The 5,816-nt window shown below is 62.6% G+C and overlaps 1 long non-coding RNA gene across 1 annotated transcript; it reads right to left on the bottom strand.

The window, feature by feature from the left end:
• Window positions 1-291: 291 nt before the first annotated feature.
• Window positions 292-3,574, bottom strand: LOC141740169 (uncharacterized). The gene is made up of 3 exons (XR_012585900.1): window positions 3,059-3,574; window positions 1,298-2,899; window positions 292-914 (listed from the first exon to the last, which is right to left on the bottom strand). It is a non-coding gene; the product is annotated as an uncharacterized LOC141740169 (long non-coding RNA).
• Window positions 3,575-5,816: the final 2,242 nt, after the last annotated feature.

Raw genomic sequence — 5,816 nt, forward strand, 5'->3', positions numbered from 1 at the left:
CCCGCTGCTCCTCGGGACGCAGGTTCGCAGGACGCAGCAGCGTTTCGCTGCCTCTTCCCCTCCTCCCCGTGGCCCATCCCCGTGGTGCCAGGGCTCAGGCCTTGCCTGCAGCCACCTTCCCCCCCCTCCCCGGCTCCCGGCCCTTCTCCTGGCCCCAGCAGCCGTCAGAAACAGCCGTCCAGGATGGCGTAAGGATTTGGGCAAACACGCTTGGTATTTCCCCCCCCACCCCCCCCCCCCCACACACACAGAGACACAAATTCTCCCCAGCCCTCAACTATTTTCAGCTGGGGCTTTGCGGTTTGTCTGTCTGCATCCCTCCTGCCGGCGCTTTCCCAGCCCCGGGAATGTTTTGCATCCGGATTCATCCATGAAAAAGTAGATGGGTGGATTTGGCAGGGTGGGGAAAGAGGGGGAAAAAAACCCCAGCCTTTGGGTGGGCATCGAGGGCTTTAAAGCCGCTCCCTCTACCCCAGAGTTATCCATAACCCTGGCTGTTGGCCCCCCCCCCCCCGCTCCCCGGGTTTGCTGGCAGCCTCGGGAGCGGGTTTGGGAGCTGCCTTTGGAGTCTGCCGATGAAATGAAAAATCCAAGAGCGTCGTCGCCTGGCAGCCGGGACCTGCGGCCAAGCACCCGCCCTGGAGCCCTGCCCGGAAAACCAGGCGGACGCTGCCAAAACAGCCTCTCCCGTGGCACCAGCAGCTGGATTTGGGGGGGGTGAGGGGGGTTTGCAGCCTCCTGCCAGCCCGCCCCGCGACCCAGCTCCTGGAGGGGGACCTCATCTGGGGGCTTCCACCGGGCTCTGGGGGGGCTGCAAGGCTGCGGCGGTGCCCGGCCCCGCACCAGTCCCCTGCGGAGGCTGGGACCGGCTTGGGCGGGGAGCGGGGCTGGAAGAGGGGAGGTTTAGACTGGATCTGAGGAAGAAATTGTTTGGTGTGAGCGGGGTGAGCCCCTGGCCCAGGTTGCCCAGAGAAGCTGTGGCTGCCCCATCCCTGGAGGGGTTCAAGGCCAGGTTGGCCGGGGCTTGGAGCAACCTGGGCTGGTGGGAGGTGTTCCTGCCCAGGGCAGGGGGTGGCACTGGGTGGCCTTTAAGGTCCCTTCCCACCCAAACCATTCTACGGTTCTATGCAGAGACAAGTCCCCTTCCCTCCTTGCCCACCATATAACCCCCCCACAGCAGGACATGGCTCCCACTTCCCCCCGATTCCCACCCCACGCCAGCCCAGTGCCCCCTCTTGCATCCCCAGTTCCCTGGGTGCGTGTGTCCTTGGTCCCATGGCTGCACACATCCTCATACCCCGTGTGCGCGTGTCCTCGGCTCCTCAGACGCCCATGTGCTTGGTCCCCCTGGGTGCACGTGTCCTTGGTCTCTCAAGTACATGCATCCTCTGTCCCTGGGGTGCACGTGTCCTTGGTCCCCTGGGTGCACGCATCCCCAGTCCCCAGCGCGCACATGTCCTTGGTCCCCCAGTGCATGCATCCTCTGTCCCTGGGGCACACGTGTCCTCGGCTCCGTGGGTGCAGACCCGCTTGCCCCCCAGGTGTATGCGTCCTCGATCCTTAAGTGCATGCATCCCCAGTCCCCAGGGTGCAGTGTCCTCCGTCCCCTGGCTGCATGCATCCTCTGTGTCCGAGGTGCACACATCCTTGGTCCCCTGGGTGCACGTGCCCTCCATCACCTGGCGCATGCATCCCCAGTCCCCTGGGTGCACATGTCGCCAGTCCCCAGGGTGCACGTGTCCTTGGCTCCTCGGGTGCACGCATGCTTGACCCCCAGGTGCATGTGTCTTTGGTCCCCAAGTGCATGCATCCCCAGTCCCCAGGGTGCAGTGTCCTCGGTCCCCTGGCTGCATGCATCCTCTGTCCCTGGGGTGCATCCATCCTCAGTCTCCAGGGTTCAGGTGTCCTCAGTCCCCTGGGCGCGTGTGTCCCCAGTCCCTGGGGTGTAACTGTCCTCGGTCCCCTGGGTGCATGCATCCCCTGTCCCCAGGGTACATGTGTCCTCGGTCCCTTGGGAGCATGCATCCTTTGTCCCCAGGGTGCACACGTCCTTGGTCCCCTGGGGGCATCCATCCTCAGCCTCCAGGGTTCAGGTATCCTCAGTCCCCTGGGTGCGTGTGTCCCCAGTCCACGGGGTGCACGTGTCCTTGGTCCCCCAGCTCCATGTGTCCCCAGTCCCCAGGGTGCACACATCCTTAGTCCCCCAGTGCAGGAATCCTCTGTCCCCAGGGTGCACGTGTCCTTGGCTCCTCGGGTGCACGCATGCTTGATCCCCAGGTGCATGTGTCTTTGGTCCCCAAGTAAATGCATCCCCAGTCCCCGGGGTGCACACATCCTTGGTCCCCTGGGGGCATGCATCTCCAGTCCCCAGGGTGTACATATCCTCACTCCCCTGGGGGCACGCATCCTCTGCCCCTGGGGTGCACACATCCTTGGTCCCTAGGGTGACGTGTCCTTGGCTCCGCGGGTGCACACGTGCTTGGCACCCCCAGGCACGCATGGCCTCGGACCCTTGGGTGCGTGCATCCTCCATCCCTGGGATGCGGGTCCCCTCGGGTGCACGCATCCTCGGAGCCTTCAGCGAGCTGTGACACCCACGCAGCCGGGGTGGGACGGAATCGGCCCAGGGCGACCGGTGGGGCTGGAGACACCCCCCCGCCTGCAGAGCGGGGACACAGAAACCAACCGACCCAGAGCAGACCTGGGCTCCGATGCTGGCACGGCCAGAGCAATGCAAACGCCATCAGAAGAGATGGGGGGGTCTTCTCCGGGGCCTCGCTCCCTGTCTCGGAGGATTTATTCCCCGGAGAAATCCTCCAGCCATAAACATGAGCGATGGCACCAGCTGCCGCCGCTTAACAGCACCCGCAGGGCCGGGCCCCGGCGCGATGGATGGCGTCTGAAATGAAGAAATAAATAAAGAAATCAATCTGGATGCAGACCAGGGTCCTCCGGGCTATTTCTTTTCACAGCTCGAAGCTGCTCCTGGTGGTCTCCTGCGCGGCGGAGAGAGGGGAACCGCATCCCTCGGGATGCTGCGGAGCCGGGGAGCTCCTACCAGCAAAAACAGCCCTGAGGGTGGACGTGGTCTCCGTCTGCGCAGCACACAGTGGCCCTATCCTGCTCCTCCCTCGGCTCTCCAGTGTGAAAAGGAGGAAGAAAATGTCTGGAAAACCTCAGGGTGGGTTTCAAAGATCCCAGAAGACGAAAAAGAAGAAAATAATGTCCCGAAAGCCGCGGGGTGAGGGGCAGCTCCCAGGGCAGCACGCAAAAGGCTGGGGTTATTTTTTGAGAGATGCTTGCAATTCCCCAAATCCAAACACTGCTCCCCTTTGAGAACAAGGGAAAAATAAGGACGTGAAGAGGAAAATTCCTGGTGTGTCCCCAGGGGAGCGGAGACTCAGCCCCTCTGAGAGGGTGGGTTACAGTGGCAGCACCCGACGTGTCTGGGACCCGGCCATGAGGGTTTGCACAGCTCAAGGTGGGGTTAAAAGGGGGGCAGAACCCCCAGATCTCCAATTCTGGCCCCGGCTGGTGTGATGGGTGTCCCCCCCGGCTCCTTGCTCTGCGCTCGCGGGTGCCGGCAGCGATGGAGAGGTGGCTGCCGACACCTCCAAAGGTCAGCGAGCAGCGGCTGGCACACGCCGTCCCCGGGACACATGTCTCCCATCGCCCAGGGCAGGCAGCAGCCCCCCACCGCCCCCCTTCCCTGGAAAACTCACCCCCTGCCCAGCCCCGCGCGCAGGAGCTAAAGCTTCATTCCCCGGTATTTATCCTCCGCCGCGTTTTATAACACTTCAGCAAGATCATCGAATCACAGAATGGTTTGGGTGGGAAGGGACCTTAAAGGCCACCCAGTGGCACCCCCTGCCCTGGGCAGGGACACCTCCCACCAGCCCAGGTTGCTCCAAGCCCCGGCCAACCTGGCCTTGAACCCCTCCAGGGATGGGGCAGCCACAGCTTCTCTGGGCAACCTGGGCCAGGGGCTCACCCCCCTCACACCAAAGGATTTCTTCCCAATAGCTCATCTCAATCTCCCCTCTTCCAGCCCCCCTCCCCACCCAAGTGGGTCCCAGCATCTGTGGTGGGACTGGTGCAGTGCCAGCCTTGTTGAACTTCATGAGGATCACACAGGTCCATCCCTCCAGCCTGTCCAGGGCCCTGGACCTCTTGGAGTGGGGCCAGTGGAGGCCCCGGAGATGCTGGGAGGGCTGGAGCCCCTCTGCTGGGAGGACAGGCTGAGAGAGCTGGGGGGGTTCAGCCTGGAGAAGAGAAGGCTCCGCGGAGACCTTCCAGCCCCTGCCAGTCCCTCAAGGGGCTCCAGGAAAGCTGGGGAGGGACTCTGGAGCAGGGAGGGGAGCCGTGGGACGAGGGGGAAGGGTTTTACACTGGAAGAGGGGAGATTGAGATGAGATATTGGGAAGAAATTCTTTGGTGTGAGGGGGGTGAGCCCCTGGCCCAGGTTGCCCAGAGAAGCTGTGGCTGCCCCATCCCTGGAGGGGTTCAAGGCCAGGTTGGCCGGGGCTTGGAGCAACCTGGGCTGGTGGGAGGTGTCCCTGCCCAGGGCAGGGGGTGGAACAAGATGATCTTTAAGGTCCCTTCCCACCCACACCATTCTGAGTCTATGATTCTACAATCTGGGGCGGGGGGACAGTCACCTCCAAGGTTCCTCCCGTCCCTCTGACCCCACCGGGGTCTCTGTGATGGCTGCGATGAGTCTCCGATGGGAAATGTCTTCTGGATGGGGTGCAGGGTGCAGGCAGAGCCTGGCAGGGCCACGCTGGGGGGCTGCGGAGGACCCCACAACAGTCCCCAGCTGTCCCACCATGGGGCAGGGCCCCCTTCGCCCCACGGGGTTGCAGTCCGGGGGCCAGGACAGCACGCGGCCGCATTCCCCTGCACCCACTGGCCTTGATGGCACCCGGTTAAACTTCAACCCAGCCCATCCCTGGACTCTGGGACGGCTCCGGCTTTCCCCGGGGATGCTGGGTTAATATTTCAACCCCACTGGGACCCAAATGCCCCGTTTGCTGGGTGCCAAGGGCGAAGGTCCCTCTGTCACCAGCGTGTCTTTGCACGGCTCAAATCACCGCGTCAACCCCGCCCAGGGACCCAAACCCACCCCAGTGGCACTCCTGTCCCCTCTGCTTGTCCCCTCAACCTAAAAAAACCTTGGAAAAGTGCCATTTTCCTAAGCTTTTCTCCCTCCGAAGGCTGCCTGGCACCCATGGGTGCTGGCAGCAGGGATGCTGACCCGCAGGGAGGACGTGACGGGACTTGGGAGAGGATTTGGGGACAACATCTCCCTGCTCCCACACAGGGTCCAGCTCTGCTCTCCGGTCCTCCCCTCCTCCGGACGCCCGTTCCCTGGAGCGAAGAACAAACGCTGCCCGTAATGAAATTTCTGCTGGTTTATTTTTAAATGCAGAAGAAAGAAGGCGAAAAGCCCGACCCCACCTGGCTTCTGCCTGGCCCAGGTACCCAAAGAGGTTCGGCAAAGGTCCTCCTAGAAGCTGTGCTAAGGCACATGGAGGACAGGGAGGTGATTCGAGACAGCCAGCGTGGCTTCACCAGGGGCAAGTCCTGCCTGACCAACCTGGTGGCCTTCTACAACGGAGTGACTGCACCAGTGGCAAGGGGAGATACAGATCCCATCTACAGACATCATCTACCTGGACTTCTGCAAGGCCTTTGACACGGTCCCCCACAACATCCTTCTCTCTAAGTTGGATGGATACGGACATGATGGGTGGACTGTTGGGTGGATAAGGAACTGGCTGAATGGCTGCATCCAGAGGGTGGTGGTCAATGGCTCC

The sequence above is a fragment of the Larus michahellis genome, chromosome 3 (genome assembly GCF_964199755.1).
Source record: "Larus michahellis chromosome 3, bLarMic1.1, whole genome shotgun sequence".
In the NCBI taxonomy this organism is placed as follows: Eukaryota; Metazoa; Chordata; class Aves; order Charadriiformes; family Laridae; genus Larus; species Larus michahellis.